This window comes from Sturnira hondurensis, unplaced genomic scaffold (assembly GCF_014824575.4).
Source record: "Sturnira hondurensis isolate 20B ecotype Veracruz unplaced genomic scaffold, ASM1482457v3 Scaffold0001509, whole genome shotgun sequence".
In the NCBI taxonomy this organism is placed as follows: domain Eukaryota; kingdom Metazoa; phylum Chordata; class Mammalia; order Chiroptera; family Phyllostomidae; genus Sturnira; species Sturnira hondurensis.
In genome coordinates, this window is record NW_028074140.1 from 1,919,187 (window position 1) to 1,943,358 (window position 24,172).

Below are 24,172 nucleotides of genomic sequence, written 5' to 3' on the forward strand. Positions count from 1 at the left end.
TTTTCTTAGAAAATTCCATACTGTTTTCCATAGTGGTTGTACCAGTCTGCAATCCCACCAACAGTGGACTAGGGTCCCCTTTTCGCCACAACCTCTCCACCACTTGTTGTTTGTTGCTTTGTTTATGATGGCCATTCTGACTGGTGTAAAGTGGCATCTCATTGTGGTTTTAATTTGCACCTCTCTGATAGCTAGCAATATCGAGCATCTTTTCATGCATCTCTGGATCCTCTGTATGTCCTCTTTGGAGAAGTGTCTGTTCAAGTTTTTTGCCCACTTTTTAATTGGGTTGCTTGTCCTCTTAGAGTGGAGTCATGTAAGTTCTTTGTATATTTTGGAGATTAAACCTTTGTCTGAGGACTCATTGGCAAATATGTTTTCCCATACAGTTGGTTGTCTTTTGATTTTAATACTGTTTTCTTTAGCCACGCAGAAGCTTTTTATTTTGATGAGATCCCACTTGTTTATTCTTTCTTTTATGTTCCTTGCTCTAGGGAACATGTCAGTAAAAATGTTGCTGCATGAAATATCTGAGATTTTCTTACCAATATTCTCCTCTAGAACTTTAATGGTGTCACATCTTGTATTTAAGTCTTTTATCCACCTTGAATTTATTTTGGTGTATGGTGTAAGTTGGTGCTCAAGTTTCATTTTTTTTTGCACGTAGCTGTCCAGTTCTCCCAATGCCATTTGTTAAAGAGGCTATTTTTACTCCATTTTATGTTACTTCCCTTTTTGTCAAATATTAATTGCCCATAGAGACTAGGGTTTATTTCTGGGCTCTTTGTTCTATTCCACTGGTCTATGTGCCTATTTTTATGCCAGTACCAGGCTGTTCTGATTACAGTGGCCTTGTAATACGGTTTGGTATCAGATATTGTGACCCCTCCTACTTTGTTCTTCTTTCTCAAAATTGCAGCTGCTTTTTGGGTTCCATATGAATTTTTGAAGTGTTTGTTCTATGTCTGTGAAATATGCCATTGGTACTTTAATAGATGTTGCATTGAATCTGTAAATTACTTTGGGTAGTACGGACATTTTGATGATGTTAATTTTTCCAATCCATGAACATGGTATATGTTTCCATTTGTTTGTGTCTTCCTTAATTTCTTTCTTCAGTGTTGTGTAGTTTTATGCATACAGGTCTTTTACCTCCTTGGTTAGGTTTATTCCAAAGTATTTTGTTTTTCTTTTTGCTATATCAAATAAGATTTTTTTCTTGATTTCAGCTTCTGCTTTTTCATTGTTAGTATACAAAAATGCCTTTGATTTTTGGATATTGATTTAAATCCTGCTGTCTTGCCAAATTCATTTATTACATTGAGCAGTTTTGGGGTAGAGTCTATAGGATTTTCCATGTACACTATCATGTCATCTGCAAATAATGACAGTTTTGTTTCCTCCTTTTTGATTTGGATGCCTTTTATTTCCTTTTCTTGTCTGATCACTGTGGCTAAAACTTCCAATACTATATTGAATAGAAGTGGTCAAAGTGGACAACCTTGCCTTGCTCGTGATCTTAGTGGAAAAGATTTTAGTTTTTGCCCATTGAGTATGATGTTAGCTTTAGGTCTCTCATATATGGCCTTTATTATATTGAGGAATGCTCCCTCTATTCCCACTTTGCTGAGTGTTTTTACCATAAATGGGTGTCGCACCTTATCAAAAGGTTTTCCCGCATCTATTGATATGATCATGTGATTTTTTGTGTTTGCTTTTGTTTATGTGATATATTACATTTAATGACTTTCAAATATTGAACCATCCTTGCATCCCTGGGATGAATCCCACTTGGTCATGGTGTATGATCTTGTTAATGTATTGTTGGAGCGATTTGCCAATATTTTGTTGAGGATTTTAGCGCCTATGTTCATCAGCGATATTGGCCTGAAGTTTTCTCTCTTTGTTGTGTCTCTATCTGGTTTTGGAATTAGGATGATGCTGGCTTCATAAAAAGAGTTGGGGAGTCTTCCATCATTTTGGATTTTTTGGAATAGTCTGTGAAGAATAGGGGTTAGCTCTTCCTTAAATGCTTTGTAGAATTCTCCTGTGAAACCATCTGGTCCAGGGCTTTTGTGTGTCAGAAGTTTTTTGATTACTGCTTCAATTTTATCTGCTGTTATTGGTCTGTTCAGGCTTTCTGCTTCTTCTTCATTGAGTTTTGGAAGATTACATTTTTCTAGAAATTTGTCCATTTCACCTAGGTCTTCAAATTTCTTGGCATACAGTTCTTCATAGTAATTTCTTACAATCCCTTGTATTTCTGTGGTGTCAGTTGTAATCTCTCCTCTTTCATTTCTGATTGTGTTTATTTGGGTCCTCTCTCTTCTTTTTTTAATGAGCCTACTTAAAGGCTTGTCAATTTTGTTTATGTTTTTTAAAAAACAGCTTCTGGATTCATTGATCCTTAGAATTGTGCTTTTAGTCTCTATGTTATTTAATTCTGCTCTGATCTTGGTTATTTCCTTCCTTCTACTTGCTCTGGGCTGTCTTTGGTGTTGTTCCTAAAGTTCTTGTAGGTATAGGGTTAGGTTGTTTGTTTGAAATGTTTCTATCTTTTTTAGGTAGGCCTATATTGCTATGAACTTCTCTCTCAGGACTGCCTTCACTGTGTCTCATAAATTTGAGGTTGACATGAGTTCATTTTCATTTGTTTCCAGAAACTTTTTGATTTCTTCCCTAATTTCATTCTTGACCCATTTGTTGTTCAATAGCATGCTATTCAGTCTCCATGATTTTGTGTGTTTGGGTTTTTTTCCTTTGGGTTGGTTTCCAGTTTCAGTCCCTTGTGGTTGGAGAAAATGCTTGGTATGATTTCAATTTTCCTGAATTTGTTGAGGCTTTTTTTGGTGTATTATCATGTAGTCTATCTTTGAAAAAACCCATGTGCATTTGAAAAGAATGTGTATTTAGCTTCTTTGGGATGAAGGACTCTCTATATATCAGTTAAGTCCATTTTATCTAGGGCATTGTTCAATGCCACAATATCTTTGTTGATATTTTGTTTGGAAGATTTGTTCATTTTTGACAGTGGGGTATTAAAATCCCCTACTATAATTTTGTCCCTGTCAATATCTTTCTTGAAGTCCTCTAAGATTTTCTTTATATATTTGGGTGCTCCTATATTGGGTGCGTATATATTTACAATGTTTATGTCTTCTTGGTGGATTCTTACCTTGAATATTATGAAGTGACTTTCTGGGTCTCTCTTTATGGCCCTTTTTTGAAGTCTATTATGTCTGATATAAGTATTGCTACCCCAGCTATTTTTTCTTTTCTGTTTGCTTGGAAAATTTGTTTTTAGCCCTTCACTTTTAGTCTGTGTAGGTCTTTTGTCCTAAGGTGGGTCTCTTGTAGGTAGCATATGTGTGGGTCATGCTTTCTTATCCATTCAGCTATTCTATGACTTTTGATTGGAGTATTTAATCCATTTTCATTTAAGGTTATTATTGATAGGTACTTATTCATTGCCATTTTTGTACCTGAGTTCCTCTCTGTCTCTCTCTTTTCCTTCCTTTCCTTAAAGCAGTCCTTTTATCATCTCTTGCAGAGCTGGTTTGGTGGAGGTATATTCTTTTAGACTTCTTTTGTCTTGGAAACTCTTTATTTGGCCTTCATAGATGGCTACCTTTTCACTGCATCCTTACATGGTAGAGATTTTGACAGACCTCCCAGGGATTTTTTTTATAAGAGCACTAATCCTATTTTATAAGGGTGCCACCTTTAGCATCTAATCACCCTCCCCTTTCCAACTATCACATTGGAAATTAGAGTTCCAACATAAGACTTGGGTAGGTACAAACATTCAGTCTACTGCAGTCAGCTGGAGTAGCAGGTGCTCTTCAGTTGTAGTGGTTGTTCTTGCCACTATGCAATGCAGTCCTTGCCTGCTGGAGAGACCACAGCACACCTGCTGATGCTGACCTAATACGAGTTTCTCCCAATTCAGGAGGGCAGCATTGACACCTTGTTCAAGACTGCTCTCAACCCTACAGCTCCCTAGAGACATGCTTGGCTCTCTATCCTACATACAAACTTGGGCCCTATCCCAAAGTCACTCAAGATGCTAATAGCTGGGTCAGAGGTGTCCAATCATCCAGCACATGTTCTTCCCAGAATTGCATTCCTCCACCCAACCACTTACTGCCATGGCTCGATTCATCCAGTCTCCTTGGAAAATGAGCCCCTGGTTCTGCCTCACTAGTGCCATAGCTCAGGATCCACAGAATCATTGGTGCTGCTGATGTAGCCTAGCCCCCTCAAGGCCAAGGGAAGGAAGGTCAACACAACAGTGGGTCTCTCCTTCCTCCAGCTCCAGGGGCCAGCAAGTTCCTGCCCTAGCATGATTCTCAGCACTCTGACGGTCTCATCTCCATAGCCCACCATCAACAATCAAAATATAGATGCATGGTCCCAACACACACATGCTTGCTTAACTTCCCATTACATATATCAGCCACAGGTAGCCAGAGTATTAAATAATATCATTATATGGTATTCCTCTGATTCCAGGCTCCACTGAGCCTGGAGGAGCAGGGGGCAGATCTCTTACTCCTCCCCTCAAAATACAGCTTGATGCGCCTGGGAATTTTCACGGGCTCCATGACGCACTTCTTTCAGTATTCACTTTTCACTTCTCATAGTATTCACAGCTATGACTGTGGCTCACCAGGGAACTCTCTCTTGTCATGGATGACCCCATTACTTTCAACTGTAACCCATCATCACTTATGGCTGTCAATGCCTGCTAGAGACCTGGCACTGTGGGCTCTGCTACCCCCATGGATCCTACCTGGCCAGGACACTTACATATGACCAGGCCACTGGGTGTTCCCAGCAAAGCTACATCAAGACAAAGTGCTGGGCATGCAAAGGGAGTTGTCTTCCATCCATGCTGACTCTGGAGGCCTGGATTGCTGGCCCCTCATCTCCAAGAGTTTTTTAGCTTTTGCCTCATCTCACTCCAGCCCCTTTCTCAGACACAGCCACTATCCCTGAGAGAGAGGACAATTACCCATCCACTCTGTGCTTCTTCAGAGCTCCCTTTGTGCCACACAGGCAGCGTAACTCAGTTTGCTTTCAGGGTGTCTTCTGGTCTAGCAGGGCCCTGTTCTTACAGGGCAATGAGCCTGCAGGCCTGTCTGCTGGTTCTCCAGACAAGTTCACACACGCCTGAACCCTGGGGCGAGCACAGCCCAGCCTACCTCTGCAACTTCTGCTAGCAGCATGAGGCCACACTTGCTTTATGGATTAGGGATGACTAATGGCTATGGGTGCAGAACCTCTGGAGAGAGGTCAAGATCAGGAGGGAGTGCCAAGGCTTCTTCCGCAGGACTACATTATGACTAAAGTTCAACGTAATGAGATGGAAGACCATTAGACCGCTCCCTGAAGAGAAGGAGGGAGGCTTAAAGGCTGCCACTGAGTTATAATATTTTTATTTCTCCCCAGTTTCATCCCTAAGCATCCCTTTGATTAGCCTGTAGGGCCTACATTTTTCCTCAGCAATGAATACTATCGCGCTTGTGGTGTGAAAGGAGGGACTGTCCGTGAGAGATGTCTGTTTTATGACAGCTTCCTCCACAGTCGCAGGGATGTAGAGCACTGCAAGATTCTGTGAGGGAGAACTACCTAACTTTCTAAAATCCATGAAAGGGAAACTGTCAGCTCTATTCCTAAGGAGTCAATTAAAGTTAAGTCCCCACAAACACTGCCAAGCACCAGCTCCAGATTAAGGGATGTGGGCACGCATTAACGACTTGACCTCTTGTCGCCAGCTGAGTACCTGGCAGATTTGTGAAAGTGGCTTGTGTGCTGATCCCCCAGAAATGGGTATTAACTCACAAGGAAAGAAGGTAAAGAATTCAAGGACAATCTCAAGCATTTAAAATTTGTGACTTTTCAGACTTCTTTGTTCCTTCTATTTCTCTTTGCAAAGTTTTCATCTTTTTTTCACCCACACATGCATTTCTTGAACTGCTTCAGTACCATCTTTTTGTGGGCATGTGTCTGGGACCAATGACCACTTTGAAGTCTGTCTGGTTGGAGTAACCACCTCTCTAAGTTCACCATATCTTCCCTTACAGAGGCTGCAAAAACTCAGTGTGATTCAGTTGCAAAGCTCCTGGTTTAGAGCTGGACACAGAGGAGTACAGAGTAAGAGTGGCCGTAAGAGTGGGATGCCCACACTGGAAAAAAGGTAGTTTTGCCATCAGTACAGTACCAGTCTAGTGGGACTGCTCACTGGGGTCCCCTAACCCTAAGCATTTTCCACCAGGTCAACACAAATGTGAAAGTTCAGGGCCTGAGATTTCTTCTCTCCTTTCTCTTTTCCAGATTCCTCTGTGAAAAGGTAATCTCAAGTCTAAGCAATTATCATTCGTTTCTAAACGAATGATTAGAGATTAGTTTATTAAAGTACTTTCCCAGGTAAGTAAGGGAAACAGGGTACAGAGCAGGAAAGTTTAAGAATGCTGGGCTTCAGACCCTGGCTGAGTGGCTCAGTTGGTTGGAGCATCACCCTGAGCACCTACATGTTCGTTCCACCCCCAGTCAGGGCACTACATCCCTAGGTGGTGGTTTTGGTCCCCAGTTGGAGCATGTATGGGAGGAAAGTGATCGATGTTTCTCTCTCACCTTGATGTCTGTCTGTCTGTCTCTCTCATTCTCTCTCTCTTTCCCTCCCTGCCTCCCCCTTTCTCTCTCTCTAAAATCAATTAAAAATATATCCTTGGGTGAGGATTTAAAACAAAATAAAAAAAAAAGAACCCTGGGCTTTCATAGAGAGGTGTTAAGAATTAAAAGGAGAGGAACACAACTAGATGAACTGGAAAGAAGGAACAAATGGAATATCTATTACGTACCATAACAACCCAATTCAGTGAGGATGCATTCTGCACCCCCCCCCCCAAGTAAGCACATATTATTTTTGGAATCTTAAACACGAGAAAACTGAAGTTAGAGAAGATAACCGTTGTCCCACCACTGGCTGTGGAGCCCACATCCCCAGTCAGGATGGCCTGATCCCTTTGCTATGCTACCTCCCTGGAGTCTGACCCACCACTGCCTCATTTTGCCAGGGAAGGCGCAGTTGGTAGAGGCCCCACCACCCCTTCTCCTCGGGAGGCATGGTTTCAGAGCTCCCTCTACAGAGCTGTCCCTGTTTTTCTCTTCTTATCTTTTTTTGCAGGGGTCAGCACATCCAGAGTGCAATGGGTAAGCCCTGGGAAAGCCACCTTTGTGATCATGGTACCTCCCCTGCCAGGTAAGTGTGTGTCCCTGCTCTTTACCCTGCTGGTTGAGAGAAGCTGAGAGTCTAGTTGGTTATGTCCTAAGTCAGATGCCCTGTAATAATAATTAAAGATAACTAGCTATTAATACATCACTGAGGACCTGTACTGCCCGACACTGTGCTAAGCACTTTGCAGACCCTGTCAGTGAGAATGCAAGTTAAGCAAACGCCAGCACTGGTCACGCATTTGACCTTTGGAACCGAAGCACCACACAGTCTGAGTGCGCTCAGGTCACAGAAGTAGCTTATTAACTGATCTAGAGACCGATTTCATTTCATTCTTCTCTGCCTATTGAACTCCCTCACCTCTTCTCTCCTGACCCTAAAATGAAATCTTAGGGATGACTTTGGTTTCTAGGAATGCTTAGATAATAAAAGTTCAAATTTTATTGAGTCCGGTCCAGCTGAAAATTACAGAATTCAGTCTGTTCTAATAGAGTAACAAAACTCCAAATTCTTTTGAACTCAAAACTTCTCTCCCTGTCACCCCATTTGGATCTGCTCCACCTTGGAATTCTGTTGTGAGGAAGGAGAGGAGAAACCATAGCTTCTTCCCTCGCTTCCTCTCTTCTCTCCACACCGGTTGCTTCTGACCGCTCTGTGACTCAGCCCAGGGGTAGGGTTCAGAGGGAAAGGTAGCAGAGGTAAATTGGTGTCAGCAATTTTTGGGTGTGCGGAAATGTCTGAGGGTGACTTTTATTATCGTGCAGCGTGTGGGCAGATTCCTCAGAGAACCCAGCTGTGGCCTCTGGCCACAGCGCCCTTGAACTGAGGCAATGCCTCGTTTCTAGCTGGCCATTATCCCTCCAGACTCTCCTCATGGACAGGCTTGCTCTCTCCTGTGAGGGCCACATCTGATCAGCGGAAAACAACTGCTTCTGCCTGCCATCTTGTTCCCTCCCAGGGAGATGCCTTCTCCCTTCACTCTGTGAAGTCCTACCTGACCTGGCTGCAGCTTCCAGCCTGGGGATGGGGTGCCCGGCACAAGGCTAAACGGTCTCCATGGTGCCTTAAGATCCTCTCACTTGCCTTAAGCGCTAACACTCTCCACCACCTTTAGTAAGACTTGGAGTAACAGAGAAAAGGAGAACAGAAATAGCACAGCACTCCAAACTGCCTGCAAAGAAAACATCTAGAACCCCAGAGCCTCAGCCCTCTCCTTAGCGCGCCTGGCAGCTGGGAAACAGTATCTTTGACACCTGATGTTTCATTCTCAGGTTGGAGGCTCAGAGAAGCTTTTGAAGTTCTGTGACACTCCAGTAAGGGTCCACTTTGACCTTCTCATGCTTTTCCTCCGACACTGACACCTGAGAAATTGTGGACTTTGCAACAGTCAGCACTCTTTGTATTGGCGGTCAGGCTCTTGAGTAATGAACAGTGAGCCGCTCTGGCTCTCACATCTCACAACTGGGCACAAACCCCACTTCCCAGGGGACAGTTAGGCCACATGGATTTTCCACCTTTTTAACCTATGTAACTTTTCTACATTTTTATAGTCACTCCATTACCCTCAACAGTTTCTAGAATGTTATCACAGTAACACTGAAAATAATTTTTATAATCATTTAAAAGATAATCTTAAAATGTCTTAAAGGATCTTAGGATCTCCATCAAGTGTGCTTTAAAAAAACAAAAAACAAAAACCCTCCCTGTCCTGGTCTAGCCTTCCTCTCCAAACTTTCGATATGACAACCCAAGGCTTCTATTTTTCTCTCTTCATTGATGAGAGAGGCTCCTATAATCTGGGGGAAATTTTCTCTGAGAGCTCGCATGGAGATAATATCTTTGGCCAAATGTATTTTCCCCGTTATTATCAATACTAAATACAAATTGGTCCATCTCACAGTGTTCCCTTAGGTAATCCCAGGCTAAAGAATAGTGATTGAATTATAGCCTGAACTCTCCAAGTTCAATACCAATATATTTAGCTAAATTTGAAACGACAACAGTGCTTTGCACGTTGGCCGTCGCTCACTGGCCCTTCTCGTTCATTTTCAGTGGTCAATATCAGCCAGAGTCAGGGTCGTGAACGTGCACAGTGACTCTTTTGCTTTACTGTGGAAGCACAATAATATCATTAAACCCAACGTGTGGGTGAGGCAAGACAGAAAGCCCGAGCCAAGGATACTGTGGCCAAACGCTCCTTTCAGAAGAAGATAGGATCTCGACCAGAATCCTGTCTGAGGCACGTTAGCTGCCTCCTGCACTTCCACCTGGTGGATCTCAGAGCAGTTGTCAGGGTTCAAGAGGCCGCCTTTGTGACTGAGAAGCTATCCACTGGGCGGCGAGCTCCCCCAGCGCAGAGACTGGCTGCTGCGTAAGTTTCTTTTTAAAAGCCCTCGCATACCGAGCTGCCTACGATAACTTTGCCTCTACACCATGCTTATTTACTCCGTGTCATTAATATGTGCCTCGCCTCACCTCCGTGACACTGGTGAAGACATCATAGGCGTTTTCTTTGGAGGCAGTTTGCAGTGTGGCAGTGCTCACGCGCTCAGACACACGCCACCTTCACAGGACCGGGACTTCTCTCCAGAACCTCCCTCCACCCCTCTATCACCTTCCTCCTATCAAAGAATCCAACAGTGTTTCAATGACCCTGTTTGTTTGTTATTGGTTTGCTTGCTTACCTGCCTCCCCCACTGATGTTTAAATCCCAACCGGACAGGGACCTTGACCTAGTCGTGGCTGCTTATCTGAGAGCTAGAATGACATCTGGCACCTGGTAGATACCCAGCAGAAGGAGTTTTAACCACTGAGCAGCCTTGAACAAATTACTCCTCTGCTCTAGGCCTTGGTTTTTACCTGAGAATCATGGAGCTTCCCTACGTAATTTAAAGTTTCTTCTAACTGTAATAGCGCACTTCTCTTTAAAATATTTACCTCCTTATATAATTTGTCTTTTTCCTAAATTCACATTATTGGTGAAAATAGGAAGGGACTACCTCCTTACTGGTCACCATTATTGACTTTCAATTATAATATGTCCTTAACCTAATCTCTCTGGCACCTGAGAATAATTTTCATGTATAATTGAATCCCTCCTTCCCATTAGTTGGTTCTTGTTATTTAAATATTTTATCATAAGCTGCTGAAAGTCTTTTTGTAGAATTCCCTGACCAACCTTACAGGCCATTTCAATGGTAGAAGGGAGGGGCGAAAGTCCGTACTCAAGGGATCCCGAGAGAAACCACAAAGACAACTGCAAGACAGATGGAGGGAAGGCAGAGGTGTGGACAGGGGCAGATCCACAGACCCAAGGCACAGTAGGAGAGAAAGATATGCCTACAGATGCCTGAAAACCCCAAGAAAGATTCACAGATGTTATCAAAAGTGAGGCCACATCCAGGCATCTTAAACCCTGACAACACCAACACAGGGACCTGGTATAGTACTACTTTGTGTTTGATCATGTTAACCACTAAGAGAACCGGAGGCTTGGGAAGTCATCATTTCAGCCCTCAAAGAACATTCAGAAGTTTCTGAAATCTTTTGCATAAATTATGATCATATGAAGCAGGGTGGCCTCGCTCAACACACAGGGCCCTTGGGCCCAGAGCAAGCCTTTCCATCCTGTAAATCAGTGTATCTGAACCCTTGCGTCCAAGTGGCAGAAAATATGACAAAAGGAGCCAACTAACTTGAAGTCAGAGTGTTCTTTAGGTACCTACTTGAATTCAGAGTCAGTTTATTTACTAGCAGTAATCAGCTTTCTAGTTTCCAGAGATCACTTTGCCTGGAGTTAATCCGTAGATAATCTGGATGAAGGTGTTCCAGCTTTAACAATATGGGGTTACCCGCCCCCCTGCCCAGTTTGCATGGCAGGTATAATATGAAAACATAGTTATTTACCATCTTCTACCCTCTTCAGCTTTCTAAGCAAGATTCATTAGGGGAGCTGCTCAATTTCCTGCCCTTTTTCCCATAGACAGAGTAGTAAGTAAATTAAAAAAAAAAAAACCTTGGAGATACTACATTTATTTACAAGGGAGGGACGGGGGAAGGGAGAATGAAAAAAAAGTTGGAGCCTTCTGACAAGGAAAACTTCCAGGAGCAGCAGGGAGAGGAGGAAGCAAGGCTGAGAATCAAGACCAATGACGTGAAAGCCGACAGGTCCTGGAGGGGGACAGAGACTGTTGGGAGAGATTAGGAGGAGCAGCTGCTGAGCAGTGTTGGGCTTCACAGGGCTGAGTGAGTGAAGAGGTTCCAAGGCAGTTCAGTTCTGGGTTACACGATGCAGTCCCCCTTCAAACAGCTCCACCACAGACTCACACTGTTTTAAGACTTGTGGTAAACAGAAGTATTTCCTTTATATATATATTATTGACTTGGACTAAACCTTAACGCAGGAATCGATGGCCACATTTGGGCAGCATGAGAAAGGGTCACAAAATGAGATGGTGGCATTGGAGGCTCTACCCTGGAGAATGAAAAGTCACTGAAATGGCCCATCAGGAACAAGACTGATGAGCGCCTACATGACCTCCACGTGCCCTTTTCCTGCTCCTCTCCCCTCTATTGGATGTCAGGGCTCCCACTGGGCATCACTGCCATGACCACTGAGCACAGCCATGTCTGCTGACACCCCCACCACCTCACACAGGCCCCCCCATCTTGTTTGCAGGAGGAAGTATTCCCAACATGTACAGACATTTCTGACATTGAGGCTGATTTGTTTTCTTCCATGAATTTTTCTATATTTCCCAAATATGCTATGGAAACAAATAATATATTTAGTCCATTGACACATACACATTATTGTTATTTTTAAAGCAAGCAGACCATCTTCCTAATTATATTGGTGATTCAATGGGTTGAGTCAATTACAATCGACAATCAATGTCTACTGATATTACCAGAAAATAAAATCAATGACTTTGACATTGGCGATTTGGAACTTAGCCCTCTTACAAGCCTGAAGAGTCTTTAACAGTCTCTTCCTCCTCTGTAGCAGGAGAATTCTGCCTCCTCCTATAACTTCCTTCCTCACACTCTATTTTCATGCTGCAGCCAAACGATCTATACCAAACAGCACATGCTTTGGCCATGTTCAAAAACCTACAATGTTTCCCTATTATCAGTTGAATTAAAAACATGCTCCTTGCTAGGTTTTCAGAGTCTCCTCTACCCCAGTACCTCACTTCTCAGATCTCACCAACCACAGCCACCACCCTCCACCCATTCCAACCCCTCAGCCTTGAGTACATCCAGGCTTCCTCTGCTTCTGCTAGTCTGACTCCTCATCTCCTACCTTCTCCTCACTGCCCATGCCCACAAGGCCCTTTAAGGTCCAGCTCAGGTGTCCCATTCTTTTATGCACCCTTCCTGTTGGCAATACTCTATGCCATGCTGGTAGCTTCAGTCTTCAACTTCCTTTGAATTAATATTTGTAGTAATTGTAATTTTGTTTTGCTTTGTTTTTTTGGAGTCTGATTTCCTACTTCGTTGTCTTGCACAATTTAGCCCTTTACTATATCAGTATATTATGATAATACTACACTATTTATGATGCTGCTATTATGATCGGTGAACCTACAATGGCAGGTCCTCCCACTAGAGGGCCTCACAGAGCACCTTTTGGCAAGGAAGCTCACCTGTTCCAAGGTCAGTCCATAGCCGTCAGAGATTCCTATTTTAGTTGCCTTGGAAGGGCTCTTTTACTAAGACTATAAAAAGATGAGGGAAAAAAAAAGAAACAATGGTTTTACTTTTTGAGCTGTGCAATAAATCATATTGCTAAGCATTTAATGATGCAAATTATACAACAAATGGATCAAAAATTTGTTCTGACATGTTTATGGGTATCATCCATAGCCACATGTTCAGTGGTCAAATAAATCCAGTAAACGCTAGGGGAGGCGAACTGCTTTCCTTACCCTAGCATTTCTTGTAACATTAGCACTGAGGATCTCCGAGTGGGTAAGTGTTTGCTATGTTTCCACGACTGAGTTGACCACAGGACCATTTTTCTATGAAGCTCATTCTGGTTCCTTTCCAAATCCTCCTTCATCAGGATCTTGCTTGAGACTTTCGCAAGGGAAGGCCAAAGGGAATGTTTATTTTCTGTTCCTGACTTCCTCCGTGTTTTGTTTCCTGGTCTTGCCGTGTGCAGGCTAGGTCTTCTGCTTTTTTTGGAAGGCCTGCCTTTGTTTTGTTTTTGTTCTCTGCACGTCTCACACTTTTTATGTTCAATTTTAAACCACATCACAAACCTCAGGTAAGTCTAAGCCTCTTTCTGCATTTGCTTGGTTTGAATTCCGATTTAGAGGCAGCCTGTGTACTGAGACTCTGGAGTCCCACAGCCTGGCTTTCGATGAGAGCTGTACCACTTACCGGTTATGTAAACTGGAGCATTTCTTAAACTCTCAGTGCCTCCTCGATACAACAGAAACAACAATGGAACACACTTCCTAAGACTTTGTGCTCATACAGGACCTGGCCTCCAGTGCGTGCTATTAGTATTAATTTACAGCTCATCCGTCACTGCTCCCAGTTCTCAGCTATTGCTGTTGTCATTAGCAGTCGTGCCGTTCCACATAGATCCTAAAGCATCAGGAAGTCTGACTCAGGACTTTTGAGTGCTGCTTGCTGTACTGGCCTGAGAAAAATCTGTCTGTGCTTTGCTGGGAGAAAGAAAGAAGAGACGTAGCAAGAATGAATCAACCACTGTTGTCGGGAAGAGAACAGCTTCTGGGCCGAGGGTTACCTCCAAGAATTATTCCCTATTAATTACTCCACACCAAGGATCAGTGAATGTTTTCTGTCAAGGGCCTGATAGGAACATTTTAAGCTTTGCGTGATAGAAGGTCTCTGTGGTGTGGAAGCAGTCTTAAGCAATGTGCAAACACATGGGCACGGCTATGTTCCAGCACAACGTGACTTACAAAATCAGAAACCCGGCTGAATTGCACTCATAGCCCTTGTTCTGTGACCTCTAGTCTCCTACCATCAACCCTGGACTTCCCAGCCCAGTGATTTCAGGAGAGGCTCCAGGGTGGCTCCGCTCACCAGCTGTGAGTGAGAAGTGGCCCCTTCCGGGAGCCAAACATGCTGAGAGAAGCCAGTCCAAGGAAGAAGTCAACAAACTTAGGAAAATAGAGACCACAGGGGACAAAACTGTCCTGGTGATGCTGTAAACTTCTGAATGAACGTTGCCAAAGCCTGCCCTACTTCAGGATTTTATGGTTTTACAAGCCAGTAAATTCCCATTATCATTTAAGCCAAGTTCAGTCATGTGCAAACCAAAATCTTTTACTGATACAGCATAATTGTAGCTACATTAAATACATCAATGAACACTTTCTGCTGTGTGCTGTTGGTGTTCAGTTTGTGTTTTATATTTAGTTAAAACTCTTGCTGACTTACTCAGAAAAGGAAATTTAACAACCAAAGCCCATTTCGAAATGAAGTCTGAGCCATTCATCTAAAATTTTGTAGGATGCTTTTGTCATTATAAAGTGCTTGGGGACATTATCTTTCAAGTATCTATTATTCCTATTTTATTTATAAAGCTCTCTAGTATCATGATTATATTGCCTTTCAGTCTTTTGTTATTTTACATAATAAAAACCACAAATTCACCCATCAGTCTATAATCCCTCAAAGTTCTTGTTCGAGTTGAGAGTCTATTTTAGTTTGTATTTTTAAGTATTTTATATTAATCATGCTATTACAGTTTTCCCAATTTTCCCCCTTTATCCCTCCTCTACCCTGCCCACTCCCAACCCTCCAGCATTCCCTGCCCTTAGTTCATGTCCATGGGTTGTAGATATCAGTTCTTTGAATTCTCTTTGCTATACCATTTTTGACCTCCCCCCACCTATTTTATGCCTACCACTTATGCTGCTTCTTCCCTGTACCTTTCCCCCTCCATTCCTCCCTTCCCTGTCCCCACTGAACTCCCTCTGTGTGATGTCTATTTCTCTGATTCTGTTCATGTTCTGGTTGTTTGCTTAGTTTTTATTTACATTGTTTTTTTTTCTTTTAGGTTCATTTGTTGATAGTCGTGAGTTCATTGTCATTTTACTGTTCATATTTTTTATCTTCTTTTTCTTAGATAAGTCCCTTTAACATTTCATATAATAAGGGTTTGGTGATGATGAACTCCTTTAACTTGACCTTATCTGGGAAGCACTTTATCTGCTCTTCCATTCTAAATGAGAGCTTTGCTGGATAAATTCATCTTGGATGTAGGTCCTTGCCTTTCATGATTTCAGATACTTCTTTCCAACCCCTTCTTGCCTATAAGGTTTCTTTTGAGAAATCAGCTGATAGCCTTGTAGGAACTCCTTTGTAGGTAACTATCTCCTTTTCTCTCGCTGCTTTTAGGATTTTCTCTTTGTCTTTAATCTTGGGTATTTTGATGATGATGTGCCTTGGTGTGCTCCTCTTTGGGTCCAACTTCTTTGGGACTCTCTGGGCCTCCTGGACTTCCTGGAAGTCTATTTCCTTTGCCAGATTGGGGAAGTTTTCCTTTATTATTTGTTCAAATAAGTTTTCAATTTCTTTCTGCTGTGCTTCTCCTTCTGGCACCCGTATAATTTAGATATTGGAATGTTTCAGGTTGTCCCAGAGAATCCTTAGCCTCTCTTTATTTATTTTTTGATTCTTGTTTCTTCTTTCTGATCCAGTTGGATGCTTATTTCTTCCTTTTGTTCCAAATTGTTGCTTGGAATCCTGGTTTCCTTCTTGTCACTGTTGGTTCCCTGAATATGTTGCTTTATTTTATTTTGGTTATCTTTCATTTGTTCTTTCATTTTCCACCAAGCTCAATCAGTTCTGTGAGCAATTTGATTACCAGGGCTTTAAACTGTCTATCAGATAGGTTGGCAATCCTTTCATCACTTATTTCTCTTTCTGAGGTTTTGCTGTGTTCTTTCACTTGGGCCATATTTCTTTGTCTTGGCTTCCCTGATAGGTTGTAAGGGGGTAGGGCCTTAGGTATTCACCCAGGCAGGGCAACTCTCTTTGCTGCACTGCCTGTGGGGGAGGGGCCAGAGAGGGAGCAATGCAGCTCACCTGCTCATCTCTGGCACACTTTCCAACAGACTCTGGAGTCAGACTGGAAGCATCTCCCACCATGGCAACCCTAGCCCTAGCCCACAGTCAGCTCCGAGTCTTGGTTTCCCCTTCAAGCCAGTCCCTCCTGAGCAGCTCCCCGGAGCTTGGCAGTCAGCCCCGCCCCTCAGCCAATTTGCCTCAGTTTTTCTGAGTCGGCCTGTGCAGTCTGCCTTACCAATCTGATTGTTCTGGTTGATTTTTCTTAATTCCTTGGTTGTCAGAGTTCTATGCATTTTGACTTTCTGGCATTTATGGTTGTTTATTGATTTTAGATTGGTCATTATCATCCTTTTGGTTGTGCAAGGAAGTGAAGGGTCTCTACCTACTCCTCCATCTCATCCAGAACTCGAGAAAGATTCTTATGTAAAAACAGGAGAAGTATTTGCACTGCCTTCGTAAATCAACTTCTTGTAAGATTTCTTCAATGCCTCAAGTCACCCCCGAACATAAAGCTCCAGGACACTGTGGCCACCATTCTCTCTTGTCCAGGGCAGACAGCACAGTGCAGGGCACTCAGGCAGTGTCTGGGAGTGTTGTCCGAGTCCTCCTAGAATCTCTGAATCTTCAACACAAGTAGTGGTGAAGGCCTTACTCTTAGCATTTATCCCAGGGAGAGCTTGTGCCTGTGAGGTCTCATAGGGTATGACATGAACTCAACCCAACGGACAGGGTTCTTCCTCACACACACTCCCAGACACTCCCAGACATGCCCTGTGCACGTGGAATCCCACTGACTTTGTGTCACCACTGGAGACTTTGTGAGAGAACAGTCTTCACCTCACACATTCGTTCCCACGCTGGCTGAACGCCAGCACTCTTCAGATCCCAGATCCCACATGGATGATCAATCACGTGGTGCCATGAGTCAATTTTCTATGCTGCTGAAACAAGTTTTCATTGATTTAGTCACCTAAAACAACACAGATATTTTATCTTACCGTCCTGTAAAGCAGATGTCTGATGAGGGTCTCACTGTCCTAACATCAAGATGTCAGCAGGGCTGCATTCTTCTGGAGTCTCTGTGGAAGCATTTCCTCATCTTTTAGAGCTTCTAGAAGCTTCCCACAGTTTGTGGGTCATGGGTTCTTTCCTTCTTCAAAACCAGTAATGGGCAATTGAGTCATTCTCACATCAAGTCACCCCCACTTATTTTCTGCCTCCCTCTTCCACTTCTGAGGGCCTCATAGATGATATTGGCCCACCCAGAGACTCCAAGATAATCTCCCCATTTCATCGCCAGCAACCCCGAGGCAGCAACCTTGATGAGTAGCGACCTTAATTTCATCTATACTCTCAACTTCCCTTTGCAGTGTTACCCAAACACATTCATAAATTTCAGGGATTAGACCATGGACATCTGTGGGGGCCATTAGTTTGCCTATCACAAGGAGTATAGATAAGGAAAAATAAGCAAATGAAACATAATGGAATGACAGATAATGATAAAAGCAATGGAGAAAAGTAAAGCAGGAGAACGTGGCAGGTGTGCCACACATATATTTTTTTATATAGGTTGATCAGAGAGGGTCTCGTGATTAGGAGACATCTTAGTAAAGATCTCTAAGAGGTAGAGGAACTAGCCATACAGCGATCTTTGGGGAAGATTTCCAGGCAAAGGGAATACTAAATGTCAAGACCCACATGTAGGAACACATGGCGGAGAGCCAGGAAGGAAAACTGTGCAGTGAGGCAGGGAGGGAATGAGAGCAGATGACACGGCCAGAGAGGCAACAGTGAGGGTCACCTCCAGCTTTGTAAGGAGGGGTTTGTTTCTTCAGTATTTTCAGAAACATTTAAAAATATTTTTATTTTTTAAGATTTTATTTATTTATAAAGAGGGGAAGGGAGGTAGAAAGAGAGGGAGAAAAACAGGAATGTGTGGTTGCCTGTTGAGCACCCCCTACTGGGGACCTGACCCGCAACTCAAGCATGTGCCCCGACTGGGAATTGAACCAGCAACCCTTTGCTTTGCAGGCTGGCACTCAATCTACTGAGCCATGCCAGCCATGTAGAAATAATTTAGATGTATAGAAGAATTGCAGAGACAATCCAGAAAGTTCCCACACTTTTTACCCCACTTCCCCTAATGTTCACATGTTATATAACCAAAGGTGCATTTATCAAAACTAAGTAATTAACACTGGTACAGAACTGTTTGGCAAACTATGGACTTCCTTCATATTTCACCAGTTTTCCCATTCATGTCCTTTCTGTCTCAGGATCCCAAGCTGGATTCCATGTTGGACTCGGTCATCATGCGTCCTTCATCTCCTCCAATCTGTGACAGTTTCTTATCCTTGCCTTGCTTTTCATGACCTTGACACTTTCAAAGACTACTGGTCAGATATCTGAAAAATGTCCCTTAATTGGGCCTTATCGGATGTTTTCTTGTGATTTAGACTGGAGTTATGGGTTTCGAGGAAGAAGTCCACAGAGGTGAAGTGCCCGTCTCATCCCATCACATCGCAGGGTACGTTATACCACAGGTTTGCTCCCAATGATGCTAACTGGATCACAAACACTGGGTTTCTCCACTGTGAAGTCACTGGTTCCTCCTTTCCACAGTCTTCCATAGAGATGAACCCACAGTCAAGGGGAGGAGAAGCAGGTTCCACCTCCTGGATGAGGAATATTGAAGAATCTGTGGACCTGTGTTAAAGCCACCACAGTAATTAATGAGTGTTTGGGAAGAGGTACTATGAAGCTATGAATATATCCCGCTTCTCCTGAAAGTTTTGTCCGCATACGATGAGCACCTGCCACTGGATCTTGGCAGCAGCAAGTGGTGTTCGCATGGCGGTTTCTTATTTCCTCCTCTGTTTCATATCTGAATTGCTCTGTAAGGCAGGTTTGTCCTTCTCCCCTATTTATGTGTTCATTTGCTTATCTGAGTATGGACCCATGGCTAAATATTTTTGTTCTTGGGATTGTAATTCAATTCTACCTTCGTTTCATTTCTCCAGTCATTCTGGGCTGGGACATGAGGAGCTTTTCCAGGGTGGCTCCTGCACCGTTTGACATGCCCCAGTTCCCATTGTTTTTTTTTTGTTTGTTTCATTCTATTTTCTTTTAGCATACCCTCATTTCCTGGCATGAGGAAGTGCTCCAGGCTCATCCTGTATTTTCCCTGTCCCAGCCCTAGAATCAGCCATTTCTCTCAGGAGCCCTGGTTCCTTTCACGGTGTTAAGACACCAAGATTTGGGTGCAGAGGTGTCTTTGGAGAGATTTGGGCAGGGAGAGATATGCTCCGACTTACAGTTTTTAAAGGATCGATTGTATGGCTGGATTGAAAATACCTACATGGGGGATGGGGGGTTGTTGCAATAGTCCAGACTCCTTGACGGTCATCTCAGAAACGAGTAGAGTATTTCAATCACATGGAGTAAGCCGGCTGCCCTTCGGTGAACCCCTACACAAACCACACTTAACCTTCACTCAAAAACTTGTCCTGGGCCCTGCTCTGTCCGGGCGCTGTGACTCCTGCTGCTGACGCAGACGTGCAAGTGAGGTTTCCCTCTCCCTGGGGCATCCCCAGTCTGGTACAACAGGTGCAGCATAGTGTGATAAGCAGGGGAGTCAAGTTTTGTAAAAGGTGAAGTGTTAGTATAAAAAAAGAAATAACCTTTTATGGCAGACAGTCAGGGAAGGGAGAACACAAGGTTAAGAGGATAGTTCTGGAGTCAGATTTCCCAGGTTGGAATCTGGATTCTACTGTTTACTAACTGATGACTCCAAATAAATTAAGAGCCTCAGTGCCTTACGTGGGGGGGTCTGACAGCACCCACTTGTGAAAGGGAGCATGCTGCATACACTACATCGTGTTGTCTTCATCCCGCACTTCCTGGTTCTCCTGCAGCTAGGAGGGGCCACCTGTCTGACTGTGGCCAATAGAATGTGAGGAAAGTGGTGGGCTGCACCCCGGAAGCCTGGCCCCCAAACATCCCTGCAATCCTTGCAATCCTTGCAATCCTTGCAATCCTTCATGCTCTTTCTCTGTTCTCTGCAAAACCTCCACATGGTTGAGGCAGATGTGAAAGGGGCTGGTAACTCTGCACTCCCTGATGGAAGGTGAGCTGGCCAGCTGGGAACATGTGCTCCAGATTCTGTGTAAGATCAAAAAACAGTCTTGCAGCAATTCTGGGCCTGCTTATTGCAATAATTGGTCTATCCTCGGTAGCACACCACCCCAAAGGTTGTTGGAACACTGTAGTGAGATTAAAAGCATGTGATATGGTCTCAGTAACTGATAGCCACTATTACTATGATCATTGTCATGGTAGATGGGGCACGCTATAGAGCCAGGGACTTGAGGCAATTTGCTAGGTGGGTGGAAGGCGAGAGGAGTCTAGAGTCGTGAGCAGAGGGTAAAATATGACAAGTAAAGCCCTGGCTGAGTGGTTCAGTTGGTTGGAGCGCCATCCCATAAATCAAAATGTTGCGAGGATCTATCCCTGGTCAGAGCACTTACCTCCATTGTGGGTTCGATATCCAGTCCGGTCACTACTGGAAGGAAACTGATCAATGTTTTTCTCTCACATCAATGTTTCTCTCTTTATCTCTTTTCTTCTCTCCCTCTACCCCTCCTCTCTCTCTAAGATAAAAAAAAAACATATCCTCTGATGAGAATTAAAAATAAACAAAAATGACAACTAGACAAGTAAAAAGAAAAGGGACAGTGAGAGACAATATAAAAAGGGGACGAGGGACAAGAAATTGACTTGGGACAAAGGGGAGCAAGCGTTGTCCAGATTGTGGACAGAGCAGCTGCCCCCGAAATGTCTGCTTGCCGCCCAGTGCCGCCCCCGCAGTGCTGGCAGCGTGGTGGGCCTGCCGTGCCTGCTGACAGCTGCTCCGAGCCTCGCGGCTCTCTCTCACTCAGCCTTCCCAGATTCGGATGGGGAAACTAAAGGCGTGGCTTTTTCATTTGTTTGAGCCCCATGACAGGATCCTTCCTGGACACTTGTTTCTACTCTCCGAAATGTGTTTCTTTTACCTCCTTCCAGTCACAGGAACAGTGTAGATGAAGGTAGGATCTGAAAGGAAGCAGAACGCTCCGCAGAGGAGAGGCCGACCAGACAGAGGACAGAGGCGTCCTTTGTCCCTCGGGGTGGTGTGGGAACAGAAGGCGAGTGTGTAGGTAGGGCCGCAGAGGCTGCAGAGGGCGCTTTTCTTGACTGCCCACTCTGCGCAAGAGAGACATTTGTTTCTCCAGGGGCAGGGGCTCAGCCTGGGGCCGCGCAACAATCTCTCTGTGCGAGGTTAGCCGGCCTGGAAAGCGAGGCAGCCGTGACCTCTTCAGCGCTCTCACCGAACTGACTGGGTGGCCTCCTAACCGGGGAGATTCCTGGCGCTGAAAAGGGCACTACCTATTTATCTCTTTGCTATACTTACTCACGTGTACTTAACCCAAAAGCCATTGTTCTGCCCACCCCCCCACCCCCCCGTAAGTGTTCTTGAGCTTCGGGGATGGATGGTTAAGTTCTAGGTTTTGCTTATGTGATGAAAAGGAACCACATACACAATTGAAAAATCGACACCCGCTGACCGGACCAAATCAACCTCATCTATTATACAAATCTCGTCGGACAGAAAACCACATGTTGGAAAAAGTATAGCAATGTTTCCCAGCCAAAGGACCACCCATGCCTGAAAAACAGGAAATAACTAAAACAAAGAAAGCCAGATCCAGAGAAATAAAGTTTGGCTGCTTGTGAAATCTTTACAGATGTTTAGATTCCTACCCCCAAAATTCTTCTTTTGCCCCAGTCTCCTCCTTGCCACTGCCTTGTCTGGATCCTTTTCCAGAGCAACTTGTCTAACAACGAGCATTCAGGGGCGGGGGGGAGCGGGAGGGAGGCTTCCTGCCAAAGGGCCCACCTTGACCAGGCCCCAGCTGCAACGCAGAATTCTGAAAGAGCAGCAAGTGTGTAAATTCAAGCACATCAGCCACCATGCCTTTTCCTGGAAAGGAAGTCATATCTATTTATGTGTATTTGTAAATCAAAACTGACTTGTATATGCCATACTCACAGAGATTCCAAAACAAAACCCAGGCTGGCTTGGCTTGGATGAGAGCTAAGCACACAAAGAGATCCATTCACGCCTCTGGACTTGAAGAGAATCATACGGTCCAACCAAGGTCAACAAGATGGTCTTGGTCTGATTTCAAATATTGCTTTTTAAAGTTATAGCTCACAACTGCTACTAACGATATTTTTTAACCTCTAAAACAAATACTCAGAGATAAGAAACAAGTATTTGAGGACAAGTCCCATCTGATTGGTGCTCATATCTCTTTAAGGTATGCAATTTGGTGTCATATAGTAAATTGACTGTAAAGTCTAATTTTTTAAAAAGCCACCTACATTGCAGGATTTTACTCAGAGCACTCACTGTGGAAAACTGCCTGACCTGTCGACAGATATCTATAATATTTAAATCCACACGTTTCTTCCATGTCTCGTGGGGTGGGGGGGATTTTGTTTATTTTTTCTTTAGCTTCTTCTTTCTTTTTTCTTTTCTTTTCTCTCTTTCCCTATTCATTCTCTCTCCTATGTGTCTTTGTGTTTTTTTATCCATTTTTTATGAAAGAAAGGGAGATAGAAAGATGCTAACATGTATTACCTACTTAGATGACAAGTGTTTCCCATGAGTTATTATCAACTGTAAGGATTCCCTCCCTTGGCTTGATCTGAAAAATCCTGCCAAGCTTCCAGCAAACTCATTTTTTATCACGTGTTTTAAGACGTCAGAGTCCTCTGAATGGCTTAAGAGGTCCAATGGTATCTAAAAACGTGCCCCAGCCCTGGCCTGTGTGGTTTGGTTGGTTGGGCGTCATTCTGCAAAGCAAAAAAACATCAAGTTCAATTGTCAGGGTACAAGCCTGGGTTGTAGGGTTGGTCCCCAATCAGGGCCCACTGGAGAAGCAGCCAATGGTTGTTTCTCTCTTGCCTTGATGTTCTCTCCCTCTCTTTCTCCCTCCCTTTCCCTCTCTCTAAAAAATAACATCTCAAAAAAAAGTGGCCCCAGCTCAGTGACGTGCATACCATTTTGTTTTTGATACTAAAATGCACACACACACACACACACACATACACAAAATGCCATGTGCTTTCTTTTCATTCTGCAATTTGCATGCAAAGTTTTATTGATTTTTGTTCTCTCTGTAGGGCTTCATTAGCCTCAGGGAATCAGGTGCAGCTTAAGCAGCTTTGAAAAGAAGCTCTCTATCCCGAGTGCATTCTCTGACCTTTCTCTGCCACCTCCTTGCCCTCATCCCCTGTCCAACTCAGCTTCCCTGGCTCCAGGTCTGAAACCTTTGTGTTCCGTCTCCTATCGGCAGGGGCGGAGGAAAGCGCCTGTAACTGCTCAGTGCTTTTCCGGAGGAATATTTATTTTTCTTTCGGATTAAACATCTGTGGAATTAGACAGTTACTTGAATGGAAACATGTTGAATTTGTTTAAAGGATTATGTGGAATCTTGAGAAATTAAGAGTGTTCCTTTATGCACCCATTTTCACCTGAACTTGGCGGATGTCCCCTGCACACCTTCCCCAGCAGCCTTGTGGACTTCCAACCGACGGGATCTGACGTCGCTTCACAGACCTGCTAGTCCTAGGGAAAGGCAGCGGTCTGCATTATTTCCCAGAGATTTAGTTTACTCTTCTCTGTGTTTTCCATACCAGCCACTTCCTTTCTCTACTGCTTCATTGTATTTCCTCCCCCGAGAAAGAATGAAAAGATTAGGCTTCAAGTATGCTTTGCCCAAATAAACTTTAAAGCGAGGAAAGTTTTACTTTTTACCAAAATGACTTGTAAGA

At 43.8% G+C, this 24,172-nt stretch overlaps 1 long non-coding RNA gene and 1 pseudogene across 1 annotated transcript in view; one reads left to right on the plus strand and one right to left on the minus strand.

The window, feature by feature from the left end:
* Window positions 1-7,119: 7,119 nt before the first annotated feature.
* Window positions 7,120-7,272, minus strand: LOC118975448 (uncharacterized; annotated as a pseudogene).
* The window catches only part of LOC118974924 (uncharacterized), a 60,645-nt gene continuing 43,712 nt past the window's right edge, over window positions 7,240-24,172 (plus strand). Inside the window, exon 1 of the long non-coding RNA XR_005063977.1 lies at window positions 7,240-7,264. This is a non-coding gene — a long non-coding RNA (uncharacterized LOC118974924). The remainder of the gene's footprint in view (window positions 7,265-24,172) is intronic.